The sequence below is a fragment of the Panulirus ornatus genome, chromosome 68, assembly GCF_036320965.1.
Source record: "Panulirus ornatus isolate Po-2019 chromosome 68, ASM3632096v1, whole genome shotgun sequence".
NCBI classification, from domain to species: Eukaryota; Metazoa; Arthropoda; class Malacostraca; order Decapoda; family Palinuridae; genus Panulirus; species Panulirus ornatus.
In genome coordinates this window covers 6,510,649-6,525,326 of record NC_092291.1, presented here as the reverse complement: position 1 = coordinate 6,525,326, position 14,678 = coordinate 6,510,649, and the positions used below count along the sequence as shown (strand labels likewise).

The following is a 14,678-nucleotide window of genomic DNA, read 5'->3' as shown; positions in this document are numbered from 1 at the left end:
TGGCCCAAACGTTGTGGTCTGCATATTCTCAAGGATTTTAAAAATAAACCTGAGGGAGCAGCCTGTCTGGGTGGGGTGCTGTGGCTGGTGACTGAAACATAAGGTAACTCCCAGAGTGGGATGGTTTTCTAAATACTGTGAATTCTAATTACCTGTCTCCTCTTAAGGTAAATGCATCCAGAATGGGACATTTCCTTCTGCGTCCCATTCTTCCTCAAACTTCCTGCTATGTGCCCAGTTTTCATCCCCAACTGTAGACAACGAGCACACATCAATGTATCAGTACATGTTCTGTTTTTTCTTGACAATGTTGAATTCAAGATAACATACGTGTATCTTTCATAGCGCTGGCGAGAGGGCGCTTCCCGTACTGCCGTCAAAATTCTGCTAAAGAAATTTATCTCTAAAGGAAAAGAAATTAGATATTTCACATGATTTAGTGTGTGAGTCAGAGCAGGTACCCCCAGGCCATGACCAACAAAAGACGGGTTGGTGGCCTAACGTTGAGGTCTTGATGTAGGAAGCGTTGAGTAGCGTCCGGAGAGGTTGAGGCTCTGGCAGTGCCCAGATAAGACTTGCTACACACACCCGGGGCTGGCCACACTGCCTTACTCATAAGCAAATTACTCTGTAGTTCATATGTTCGACTAAACAATAATTTATCTCTATTTCACCACGGGTTATCAACGGCATCTTCCCTGCGCGCCGGCGACTCTCATTTTCATCGGGACCCGTCCAACGGCAGGACCAGCTCCGCTAGGTTCTGCTGGAGAAAATTTCCCGAGACGTCTCCGTTGTGTTGGTAGTTCTACGCATTTATTAACGACCCCGTACACATGGCCCAGTAAACACTTTCACCACACCAGCAAACGTCCGAACGGTCCAGTTGTATATTGACCTTCCTTTATGGGTAGGATGAGTCCAAACAAATATCAAATGTCTCTGGCAAAAACTGTTTATGACAGAGTGACACAGGCTGTGTGTAGCGACCCTAACTATCACTTGGTCTAATGGTTCATTAAAGTTCAACGATCCAAACTTTCACCCTGAACGCCGTTGCTGATTGGCTGGGAGTTTCAGAGTCGTTCTCGCTTTACGACTCAAACCTGGAGGGTAAAAGTGGTAATGAACACTGAAGGAGTACTTCAGTCTACCTTGATCACTTCCCTGCTGATAATGGCTACATTAACCACACGGAAAGAAAATGATACTTTTTTCCTCGTGCTTGTAATGCGTCCTCAAGTAACAAGAGACAAACATTACATATGATCGTGGACGTCAAGAAATATATAACTCTTAATAAATGACCCTCCAGATCTTTACACATATATATGAATACTTCCATATACTCAGACAGACTCACGTAGATTTCTGTGACGGAGTAATTTGAGGCGTTACAGAGGAGAAAGGAATGGGTCGGTTACATGTCTAGTTTGATTTTGGAAAAGAGGGTCCCGTGCGATAGGTCGTTTGTGTAGATAAGATAGTGGGCTAGTGATACCAGGGATGGTATAGGGGATGTGAGTGTTCAGTAGACAGTGTTCTTCGTAGATCACTGGTGGAGTGCCACAGGGGTCGATCCTGCGACATGTGTTGATTTAAAATTATGTTGATGACCTGCCTGAGGGAATGTAATCATTAGTCTGTTTGTTCAGGATACAAACCTGATGAGAGTAATTGGTGCCGTGAAAGATCCAGGATAGTTAGATGGTTCAGTGTCTTGACAGGATAGGTGGAGAAGGAAGCTCCATCTGGAATCATGTTCTGAGACGTGTCTGGGGAGGGAGGGAGAGAGGGGCCAGGTCACATTGTTCCGGGGTCACAGTAAAGGACATGTGTGCCTACGTCATTCATAGACCTCCAGGGCTTCCTGTGGCCTCCAGGTCTAAGTGTGGCCTCCAGGGCTGCCTGTGGCCTCCAAGGCTGAGCGTGGCCTCTAGGTCTAAGTGTGGCCTCCAGGGCTGTCCTTTAGCCTTTAGAGCTGCCTATAGCCTCTAGGGCGGAGTGTGACCTTTAAGTTTGACCTGTTGCATCATCTCGACCCGAGAAATCGATATCCCTCTCGGAGGGTCTACCATGAGAGACGAAAATCATGTAGGAGCAGCCAGGCCATTAGCCGCACAGTGGTACCATAACAACGTGACACAGTGGTACCATAACAACGTGACACGGTGGTACCATAACAACGTGACACAGTGGTACCATATCAACATGACACAGTGGTACCATATCAACATGACACAGTGGTACCATAACAACGTGACACGGTGGTACCATAACGACGTTACACAGTGGTACCATATCAACATGACACAGTGGTACCATATCAACATGACACAGTGGTACCATAACAACGTGACAATGGTTCTATAACGACAATGGGGGACCGAGCACCATACCTCCGTCCCCCCACCATAGGAGGTGACTCTCATGGCTTCCATCATGGTCATCCCTGGTCTAGCCCTCCTCCCGCCAGGACGCACTCGGACAAGTGCGTTGCAGGACTGTGGTGCACCGGGCGAGAATAACTGAGACTTCCTGGCCTTGTTGATGGCAGTTTGTCAGGCGAGGCTCTGTAAGGGTCCCACACCGTGTGTCACACCTTGAGAGCCCCACACCGTGTGTGACCCCGTGAGGGCCCCACAACATCTGCCACAGGAGAGCCCCACAGCCAGCGAGGGACCAACTAGTCACGTCAGGCTTGCGGATTAATGGTGCGGAAAAGCTGGGATAAAAGCAGAATTAGATCTGATGCAGACGTTGCCTCCCGCAAAAAATTTAAGTTCATTTCCCTGCGATGCTGGGTGGACCAGCGGACGGTACAGCTCCCTCACCAGTGGTCCAGTGGTAGTGTCCTTTCACCAATGATCCAGTGGTAGTGTCCCTCCACCAGTGGTCCAGTGGGAGCGTCCCTTCACCAGTGGTCCAGCGGTACACTACCTTCACTGGTGGTCCAAGAGGTATGGTTGGGGTCACTGTCAGTGGGCATGATTTATGTTTGGTCAGGAGGCGGGGTTATGACGACACCCTTCCGCTACCGTGTGAACTACAGGAAACTACTACTAAACCTGAGAAGGATGGTTAGGATTAGCCTCTCTCTCTCTCTCTCTCTCTCTCTCTCTCTCTCTCTCTCTCTCTCTCTCTCTCTCTCTCTCTCTCTCTCTCTCTCTCTCTCTCTCTCTCTCCCCCTACAGAACAACCTCGTGTCATCCCCTCCAGCAGGTGCAGACTGGCCTCCCCAGGATCACTCTTCACACCTCACCTTCAAGAGTGGCTGTTGCAGCGTCAGTCAACTGGTAAAACAAACCAGGTCATTTGATTTTTCTATGTGTTACCAAATAAGGAAGAATGTCAGCAGCAGGAGCAGCAGGGGGGGACGAGGAAAACAACCCCAGATGGGTGGGAGGGTTGGCGTAGCGTCTGACCTTGTGGAAGTGATGATGGAGGTTTTGGTACTTATAACTTCACGTTACAATCATCGTCTCTATGGAAAGGTTAAGGTAAAGGTTCACCACCAGGGTTAAAGTGCGTTGGTCTGTGGAAATAGAGCTATTCATTGGTATGCATAGAAAAGAATCTTCATAACCTGCAAATGAAAATATGACTGACATTTAGATGATGCATACATTATGATCTTATCAACGATGGTGATACAGCAAGTGTTGTACCTCTAGAGCAGCAGTGGTTCAAGTTACACCCTCTCTAGTGACGTTGGATCTCTGGATAAGACCAATAGTGACACAGATCTTCCACTGTGTGGGATGCTGGGTCCACACACCTTACCTTGTATATATTGGTAACTGGGGACTGGTGGGTCCGCACACCTTACGAGTGTAGAACCCCCACTCCCTGTTCTGAAAAAATAGGTAATGTCATGGTCTGTAGTGAAGTATGAAATATGCCACATATTCTTAAACTGGTCATTAACTTGAAGAATGAAGAAAAGTAAAAACGAGAGTTTGAAGACGTGGAAGTGATGACACTTGACGGAGACGAAGGTTTTCTTGATCGACTGGAAATCATATCGTAAATAGAATGTTGGAAGAATCTGGCAACACTGTGACGCAATAGACTAAGAATATTTAGGACATCAAAAATCAGTTGGAGAGCGACTCGCTGCAGCCTAATGAGTCTGCGCACATACTGGACACAACCAAGCCGGTGTTTACGACCAAGGTGATCGTCAATGAGATCTGGTACGGTCACTGGATATACCGCCTCTGCAGGGACAAAAAACGGAGAAGAAATCATCAGACATTCCAGAACTGTTACGACAAGCGCTCAGAATCTTTGCAATCATGTGTATTCCGCTACAGTAGGAGGGTGTAAGGCTGGGTCCATCTCCCTCGGTAAGAAACCCAGACTCTACCATAATTTATCTCTTCCGTTGCGTCATCCATCAAGAAGTTTTGTGCGCTAGAGTTCTCGACTTTAGACATGTCATAAATGTTAGAAAATAAGTCGTTCTCCACAGCTTCCAGCCACACAACTCCAGCGTTTTGAGGCATTCCTGAGGATGTTAAGGCTGATGGTAAACGCACTGCGAACATGATTTGTTCAATGAATGTGTTCAGATGCAAACTGGATGTTTGTAAACCTCAGAATGACGGTAAACAAATCACTTATAATCTTCCAAGTTGTATAACAGTTGTATCATCAGTTGGTGAACGTGTGTGACCCGTGTCTCGCGCTAGTTACAGTAGAACACTTAGGCGGACATCAAGTGAAAGACTGCAAGGTGCCAGTGTTACAGAACCAGTGGTAACGTTATCTGAGAATTCAGTTAACACATTTAACGTTTTCAAAAACCATTGCTTCAGCCAGGGAATTACTGCAACCTGAAATGGAAGGACTTGGAACCGGCAGTTCTGACCATTCACAGTTACATTGAACATAGTGGAAAGAACATTTTTCTTTAAGTCTCCTTAATACAAGTGAATGTCTGGTGGTGAGAAAGTCTACAGTCAAGATTAATTCTTCCTGTAGATAGACCTGTCTTGCTCAATGTTGCTGTGGATCGACTTGTCCTTGTGTCCAGTGACCCATGTGTCCAGTGACGGGCTATTGTTGGTCTTGGGCAAGGGGAGGTGACATGTAAGATATTGAGGCTAAATGTGCAGCGAGTGGTATGACCACCTGATGCCTGGCTAATCTCTCTCTCTCTCTCTCTCTCTCTCTCTCTCTCTCTCTCTCTCTCTCTCTCTCTCTCTCTCTCTCTCTCTCTCTCTCTCTGGCAGTAAGGCGAGTGAAGTGTACGTGAAGGGGTCACTGGGGCTTCTGCTTAAAACTATGGCTCCTTGGTCTTCTTCCTGACCTCTCAGATTTGACAGGCCACGGAGGGCCCTATACCACCACCTCCGTCTCCCCTCCTTACCTCGTTTCTCCGTCTCCCCTCCTTCCGTTTTCTCTCCTTCCGCCTCCTCGCCCTGGGACAGGGAAAGCTACAGGATAATCTTGCCCTAGATCCCTCTAATCGCCTCCCACCGTCCCTCACTCCCAGTGGGATCAGGGATTATGGACGATGTCTCGGCCCTCCAACCAGCCTTCCCCAGAAGCTGCCTCAGTCAGCCTTCCTGGGAGCTGCCCTTCTTTAGGAGCTCCCCAGGAACTACCTCAGCCAGCCTCCCCTAGAGCTGTCTTAGCCCTCCTCGCCCCGACCACAGACAGCCTCCCTAGAAAAGAACCACAACCAGTCTTCCTTGGAGCTGCCCCAGCCCGCCTCCCAGGGACGGGCTTCTGGAAGAGTTAATATTCTGGTTGAGGGAAGATCAAGAGGGACGAGTTTGGGAAGTCGGAAAGATGGCAGTACATGGGAAGGTTTGATGACAGGAGGCCTGATGCCTTGTGACGAGGTAATCTGCTGGAGGATAGTGATAGTATCTTCCATCTCGAATTCATATAGATAGACAGGAGGGTAAAGCAGAGCCTTCTCTTCACCCACTGCTATAGATGGATACAGGATAGCAAAGCAGAAGGTTCGTTCGCCCACCACTACCTCCGGCACATCAGCTGGCAGGAAATTAGCCAACCAGCTCAGAGAGAGCATGACGACGGATATCTATGGGAAAATGATGCATGAAAAACATATTCTGATCTGATCACAGCCGTGAGATCCCGGGGGTAAAAGAATTTTGTTCTCAATGTTGTGAAGTGACACAAAAATTTACTTTAATTTGTGTTCCTATAAACAAATATTGTTCTGATGTAAACAATTAGATACTGTTTAAACTGTTTATTGCAAAGTTATGCTAGAATAATATTAATCTGTGATGTAATTAATATCATTAATTTGCATATATATGAAAACACTTTACACCAATGAAAGACTTCGTTATTCACGTGCTCTGTATGTGTTGAGGACTGTGATGTCAAACTTTACTAAATGTGTCTATAGATCTATAAGTGAGAGAGAGAGAGAGAGAGAGAGAGAGAGAGAGAGAGAGAGAGAGAGAGAGAGAGAGAGAGAGAGAGAGAGAGAGAGATCACACTGTCATTAGTCAAGATCTGACAAGTTAATAAGACAAAGGTAATCATCACAGACCCAAACGTCTGTTGAACTTGAACCTCATTAGTGTCATGACTGAGGTAAAAATGGTCAGGTCCGGCAGGTCAGCAACGTCAACAGGTCCAGCAAACCTGGCAGGTCCAGTAGGTGTACCAGTTGCAGTAGGTCCATCAGGTCAACCTGATCCAGAGTGTCCATCATGTATGAAAGTTTACCAAGTTCAGATGGTGTACCGGGTCCAGAGGTTATACCAGGTGCATCAGGTCCAGCACTGACCTGGGATGTGGTAGTAATAGTGACCGTAGAATGAAATGGAACGTCAGACAGAGGGAAGGAGGACCGTAGACCAGATGGGAAGGTAGAAGAGCAGAGCAGATGGGGAGGATACAGCCAGCTTTGGGAAGACAACAAAGGAGGTTTAGGTGGTCCGTCGTGCGGCAGGTGTGGCAGGAAACGTTTTTCACAATCTTCCCGAAATTGGAAACGTTTACTTTTTGTCGTATTGTGGGGGTATGGAGGCTGGCTGAGGCTCCACTGGCCACCACCACAGGAGACTGGGGAAGGCGACTGGGGTGGGTAGAGGCCCAGTCTGGAGTGCCAGTCAAGAGGTCACTAGTCACAACAGCTCCTCGAGGGTCAAAGGTCAACCTGAACACTACCGTAGCTGCTGCTGCTGCTGCTACCTTCTCTCACTTACTCCTCCTTTCCTCATCCTCATCCTCACTCACCCTCTCATTTTACTCTAATTCTACATTTCCTTTTCCTTTGCCTCTCCCTCTCCCCTCCTCCACTCTCTTTAGGCTTTGCTCCTACCCCACCTCTCCCTCGTTTTCCCTAGCCCTTGATCCTCCTCTCGCCTCCCTCACTCTCTCCAGTCCTTGCTCCTCCTCCTTCACCAGTAATTAAGATGAACACCAAGTGTCCTGCGCTAATGATCTCGGATGTGGCTTCCGTGTGCTGGTGGCTTGTAATTACTTGGTTACAAGCTCAGGCCATTAGCCACACACACACACACACACACACACACACACACACACACACACACACACACACACACACACAGAGGCGGCCCTCCGTGGTGTAGTGGTTAGCGTTACTGACCGTCATGCATGCACAGGCTGCCTTTGATCAAACCCTCATAGGTTCGAATCCTGGTCGCGGCAGCAGGGTTGGACACAGGGAGAACAGAAGTAGGCATAGGAAGGGTCGGGGGCAAGACACAGGTAAGGGGTCGCATGACAGGTGGGGCCGGGATGTGAACAAGGCGGGAGCTGATGTGCTCCCACTGATGGAGAGTCCACGTTACCATACTGACGCTCTCCCATACTCTCTCACCCTCCTTCTCCCTTCCCCGTACTCCTGCACACTCTAACGCCCTCCCTAACACTGCTTCACGCACTCTTTTTTCTTAATTGGATGGTAGACGTGAGGCTGGGAAGGGTGGGCTGGACAGAGGAATGTGCGGTCAAGAAATAAAAGATTGTACACGTGCGGTGTGGTGTGTGGGGGGGTTACTGAGGTGTGTGGAGGGTCGGCTACACATGTATTTTTTAGTCTTATTCTGTACTTCCAGCAGACTGCGTGTGTGTGTGTGTGTGTGTGTGTGTGTGTGTGTGTGTGTGTGTGTGTGTGTGTGTGTGCTGGTTTAGGGCAGAGAGCAGCTAAGCTGAACTCAAAACTGATCATTTCATATTTCAATAGATTACTGTAGCCTGTCCCAAGGGATCTTAGGCACCGTGAGAACCCACATGATGTGTTCCATGTTAGCGCTGTTGTCCAGGTCGTGAGGATGTCTGTAGCTTCTGCTTCTGTCATCGTTGTGTCATCACATGAGTGTTGCTGCTGCTGCCCCTAACATGTTCCTGTCGCTTTGGTATTAAGTCGTTCACGTTGTTCTTCAGTATTTTTTCTGTCGGAATATCTTTTACTTGTGACTGCTCCTGTGGGCCACACCCCAGCCTCTCACCACACACTCTCCTCCCTCATCACTCTCACTCCTCCTCAACCACACACTCATCTCCCCAACACCAGTGTGCACCAACGGTCCACTGTCTTATCTGTACCTCGTCATGTTCCGGGCTTGATATCATGCGATCTATTCAGGGTTAATATTTCTTATCCCCAAGTTGTATAGAAAGATATGATCCAGTGTTAGTGAAGTGTTAGCCGTTTGACTACTGTGGTCAAAGACAAGCTGATACAAGATATCCCCTAGCGGTGCTGCTGAAGTGGATGTGGTGGAAAGGTGTCATGTGGAAGGGCAAGGCTGTAGGTGAAATATCAGTTAGGTGTGGTCATTAAAAATACTTTCTAATCACTGAAATCGAGAGAGAGAGAGAGAGAGAGAGAGAGAGAGAGAGAGAGAGAGAGAGAGAGAGAGAGAGAGAGAGAGAGAGAGAGAGAGCGGCGGTTGGGGTAATGAGTAACAAGGTCATCAGGAGAACATCATTGCGTCAGTGTAACACCAGGGAAGATATAATAAACATTACACATTACTCTGTATCATACCTGATGTGACGGCTGACGCTCACGTCCTGACACCTGACACTCCCTGATGATCTACTGACGGTGTCTAGGCCTGTCCCTGGGATGGTCCAGGATTGTGCCAGGGTTAGTCCAAGGCTGTACCGGGGCTGGTCCAGGGCTGTGGTGAAGATATTCATGTGCTGGGAGGAGCCCGGCCTCGCGGGGTGGCGTCGCACGCCGAGGTAATCATGTGGCCGCGCACATCATCCCCCCAGACCCACCACGACCTCCTCCCTCACTCCCAGGCCTACACTGCCTTCTTTCCCTCACCCCCAGGCGAACATCATCCCCCCAGACCCACCACGACCTCCTCCCTCACTCCCAGGCCTACACTGCCTTCTTTCCCTCACCCCCAGGCGAACATCATCCCCCCAGGCCCACCACGACCTCCTCCCCCACTCCCAGGCCTACACTGCCTTCTTTCCCTCACCCCCAGGCGCACATCATCCCCCCAGGCCCACCACGACCTCCTCCCCCACTCCCAGGCCTACACTGCCTTCTTTCCCTCACCCCCAGGCGCACATCATCCCCCCAGACCCACCACGACCTCCTCCCCCACTCCCAGGCCTACACTGCCTTCTTTCCCTCACCCCCAGGCGAACATCATCCCCCCAGGCCCACCACGACCTCCTCCCCCACTCCCAGGCCTACACTGCCTTCTTTCCCTCCCCTCACCTCAAGGCCCCACAATAATCCCTTCCCAACCCCAAGTCCACACTACTCATCTCCCATCCCTTATGACTGGATACGTACACCTTCCTCCTACCACACCTCCATACTCTAGCTCTGGCACTCTAGGAAAAATTCTTCTCGCACTTACCTTGCCTGCTTCTCTGGCCGAGATCCTTCCTGTTGTGCTGACCGAACAGCGAAGGTCTCTTTGGTGGGATGGAGTCTTACGTCCCTCTCCTTCTACCAGAGCTTCATCCCCGCAGTCATGGTTTGGTCCCTTATGGTCTGATACCATTTATTTTAAGGAGAGTCATCGGTCCATGAAGCTCTTCTCTTTCCCTGACTTTTACTCCGCCCCCCCCTTTCATTTTCACTTGGAATCATTGGAAAGCCATCCAACGTAAAGTCAAGCACACCTTCATTAAAAGATAAACGTTTCAGGAATTTGACCAAAAACATCTCAAATGAATTCCGTAATTCATCATTTCCTTGTCCCTCAGACCTGAACCATCTATAGATAACTACAACTGATAAAGTCGCTCAAGTTATCTTAGTCTCTGATTCTGCTGCGGATGATTTCGCCTCCATTCCCCCGCCCCATCTCCTCCTACTGAACGCATGACCTCACTTATATCGCCCTTGCGCTGGGGTCGTGACTACTTTCTCAGCTTCAAATGGAGAAGCTGTCTGGCCCAGATGACGTGCCATCAGTGTGCCCCTGAGCTAACTACTCCCAGCCTTCATCGCCAGTTTCTCTGCTTTCTCAAAACCCAAACTTTTCCTTCTTGGAAGCATGTCTTGATGCAGCCCATCTCTAAGAAAGGAGACCTTTCTCACAGTCCAACTATTGGCTCACTGATCTCACTTCTATCATTTTCAGAATCTTTAAACCTCTCCTTATCCCTTAATTTTCTCAGACACATAGGTACTGTGGTCTGCTGGCCTGGGTACTGTGGTCTGCTGGCCTGGGTACTGTGGTCTGCTGGCCTGGGTACTGTGGTCTGCTGCCGCGTTGGTCAGGTTGGCAGGGACGTGATGCCGGTCAACGTGTCGGATCATAATCCACTCGTCTTCCCAGTGTCAACAGGTGAACGACTGGCACGTGACCAGCCTGCAGAACCCGGGGCCCCGCACGGGGCACGTTCTTGGCTCTCCTACACACCGTCCTCCTGGATGTCATGGTCTCCAAATCCTTCATTTTTTCCTCGTCTTCAAGATCCCTTCTTATCTCCTGGCTTTTGAGTGATCGTATATATTTACATGGCTACAGTAGAGGTCAGGTCCTAAAGAACGAAACATTGTAGTGTCATCATAGCTTCCCTGGTGGCTGCCGTGCAGAGCAGAGGAACTCCTGCCTTAACGAGGGAATAATACGACTCCTTTGCAATTCTAACTCAAAGAGTCTGGTAATTACCTCGCTCTGAAGGAGCCGCCATCTCTTCTGTCTTTTTTCAACAGCGAGATGAATCTTGAGAAAATAGTAATTATGATATTTCTCTGGTGGGCCGTACTAATGTCTCCTGCACACCAAGTTATTTCTTAAAACCTGAGTCGTCAGCCATCATCATCCTCCCAAGACAGGGAACGATAAGAAAGATTATTATAACCGACAGCCCTTCCATCACTGGTGGCTGGAGAACGGGTGGCCACTGGTGTGCCATCACTGGTGGCAGGAGGACGGGTGGCCACTGGTATGCCATCACTGGTGGCAGGAGGACGGGTGGCCACTGGTATGCCATCACTGGTGGCAGGAGGACGGGTGGCCACTGGTGTGCCATCACTGGTGGCAGGAGGACGGGTGGCCATTAACTGTTCGTTTGATTAAAGTCATCAGAAAATTACATCGTTAGTTCTCACGGGAGATTATTGTGTTGTACAGCAGATGACCATGGTTCTTATGTCCCAGATGCTGGGAGGACCATGGTTCTTATGTCCCAGACGCCGAAGGAGAGGGCCATGAACTGCGCTTCTGTGGCTCCTTCTGAGGCGTCTTACCCCTCCCATTTATTGAGGTCATTTTCATAGGTTAGGGGTGATCCCCCTCGTGTCTCTCTCTCTCTCTCTCTCTCTCTCTCTCTCTCTCTCTCTCTCTCTCTCTCTCTCTCTCTCTCTCTCTCTCTCTCTCTCTCTCTCTCTCTTTGTGTCATAAAGCGCTGCAGGTCCTTCGTATCACCACACCATCACTGCTGGTAACTTTTCCCCCAAGATCACCCCCATAGAGCCACTGCTTGCTTCCCAGTTGTGGGTCGTCTGTTAACTGACAGGACAAACTGGCGGTAACGTAGGCTGTGTTGACGCCTCATATAACGTAATTAGTTTAATGTCTGGTTCAGAATTGCAGTTCTTTCTTGGTTAGACATGGTGTGCATATAGAGGATGGGCGGATGGGCTGAGGTAGATTATGATAAAAGAGGATGGCCAGACGACCCCACGCAACGCAACCACCTCATCTCGATACGAATACGAGTATATTTCCCTATGGTGTTCGCCAGCCCGTGTAGTTGCTGATAAAGACGTACCTGAGATGCAGTCACTGCATCCTTCACTCGGGCGCAGCTCACCCCAGCACATCAGAGGCCCTCCACATGCAGACAACAAACGTGTTCAGGCTGAACCTTAAAAGCTGTATGAAATGTATGGAGAGCAAACAAATGCGGAAAGGAAGGTGGACGGGAACGGGAGCTCTGCAAACATGACATGTGAAGGAGAAAAGATGAGACAGGGGAAGAGGGACACACCTTTGTATTCATAGAGTTTGAAAACTGTGTTGATGGCAGACAACTGAGCGGCGTATAGAGCAGCCGAGGGCAGACACGGGTGGTAGTGGAGTTAATACCATCATCATAGACGAGAGGGAAGGTGAGGGAGTGATGACGTGATCACGGGAGGAGGAGGAGGAGGAGCCAGAGACGAGAGGGAGGCTGTTGACCTAACTCTTAGTGGTCATGACGTACAAACCTTGAAGCACGGTTGTCTAAGATGTTGATGATGGTTAAAGGAATATATCTTTATCTGTGTCATACCTGTGGTGAAGTAGAGACTGTGATCTCTGCAACACAGAGAGCGAGAGATGCTCCGGAAAACATTTAGACTGGAAGAAATACTGACATAGTCTACGCGAAGACTCCATAACCATACCCTCATGCGAGAGACAAACATTAGATCTACAAGGATATATATATATATATATATATATATATATATATATATATATATAATCATTACAGCTGTTGGACATATGGCCGGCAGTCCCCTATGACCCAGGATGATGGATCACTCAAAAATCTTTTTCAGGACCAACCACACGAGCGTAAGATGGAACGAGAATGGAGGAAGCCAGTTTTCCGGCTGACCTGGAATGTCGGAGATGATTTAATGATGGCCAGAATGACAGGCGCTTATGTGACCTGGTTCTGTGAATTGACTTCCCTGTATCAGACGTGACAGGTCACACAACTGACCTGGTAATATGAGATAAGACTGCCTGATGGTATTCGTGAGAAGTTGGTCCTATGACCTGGTACTATGGATGAGAGCAGTAACAGGTCACAAACTGGACAAACATTTTAATATTGGTGCAAGTGTGCAGGACTGGAGATGACGTGTCCAGGAAGTGTCGTGATTGGTGATAACTTCCCAGCATTACTGATTCCCTCTGTTGATTGGCTAATGATATTCCGTTATGCATTACCTTATCATATGTTTTGGTGAAGTGTCTTGTCTTATATATGCATTTCCTCAGTTTTCAAGTTTACTAATTTCTCATATAATAAATACTCAGATAGATGAGACAAATAGTTGTCATTGTAAAGACATCTACGATAATTTGATATGATTCTTGTTCATTATTTTTAAGATCTGTTGAGAGACGGCATCGCTGGCCTGAGGTTAGTGGATGATGTTAAGTTCTGCAGGAGAAACCCGACGATGGAGTTTACTTAATACTGAGGAGCAAGGCTGACCCACTGGCCTACCCCCGGGAGGAAGGATTTGTGCACCTGTTCCTCGCATGTGAAATACCAAGGAATATACAAATATCATCGTAAGATATATTAAACTTGTCCCCCCCCTCTCTCTCTCTCTCTCTCTCTCTCTCTATATATATATATATATATATATATATATATATATATATATATATATATATATATATATATATATATATATATATATATCAAGGTTATGGTAGTTTGATTGTTTTGATTTAGTTTGATACGGTAGCAATGTAAGTGGTAGTTTGATAACTTATCTCAGTCGGTAAAATGGACTATGTCACTTAGTGACCATGCTGAACCTGACTGGCATATGTCTTGTTGTTAGTGGTACCTTCGACAACACACACGTTCACTTTTTTTTTGGCTTCTTATATGTACGTACATGTGTGTGTGTGTGTGTGTGTGTGTGTGTGTGTGTGTGTGTGTGTGTACACATGTTCAGCTCAGCAAGAGTCACACGAAATGCGAAGAATTTTTTCCCAAATATCGTCGACTTGGACGGCCTCTTTAGACCCGCCGGAAGCGACCATCTCACAACACACTGAGGAGCAGACCACTGGTCCCCTCCCTCCCTCCCTCCCTCCCTGACGGTGGTCATACCACAGATCTTTATGTCCCAGAAGAAATTATGAGAAGGTACAGCTACTCAAACAACGTCAGTCGTGGAATTAAAGTGATATAATCGTTTATAGAGTTGTTTTCAACCACTCTTGCTCGTCGTAAATCACTGTGTATGTGAACAATCCTGTGGAAGAAAAGGTATTAGCTCGCCTCCCTACATGTGAAACGTTCGCCCACGAGCCTGTATACATGACCGCTGGTAAAGCGGAATGATCTGTAGCCCTGAACACATGGGTCAGTCAGGACTGTCTGAGCCTCTGAGACTGTTCAATGTTTGCATCAGATCATCGCTCAGACCTCTCTAGTCATGCAGAGCAGGAACTTGCTTCTCTGGTCGTTGACCGATCTACCCTCCTCGG

At 48.2% G+C, this 14,678-nt stretch overlaps 1 long non-coding RNA gene across 1 annotated transcript in view; it reads left to right on the top strand.

The window, feature by feature from the left end:
• The window catches only part of LOC139747437 (uncharacterized), a 57,117-nt gene that overhangs the window by 31,243 nt on the left and 11,196 nt on the right, over positions 1-14,678 (top strand). The window contains exon 2 of the long non-coding RNA XR_011712391.1: positions 13,560-13,745. This is a non-coding gene — a long non-coding RNA (uncharacterized lncRNA). The remainder of the gene's footprint in view (positions 1-13,559; positions 13,746-14,678) is intronic.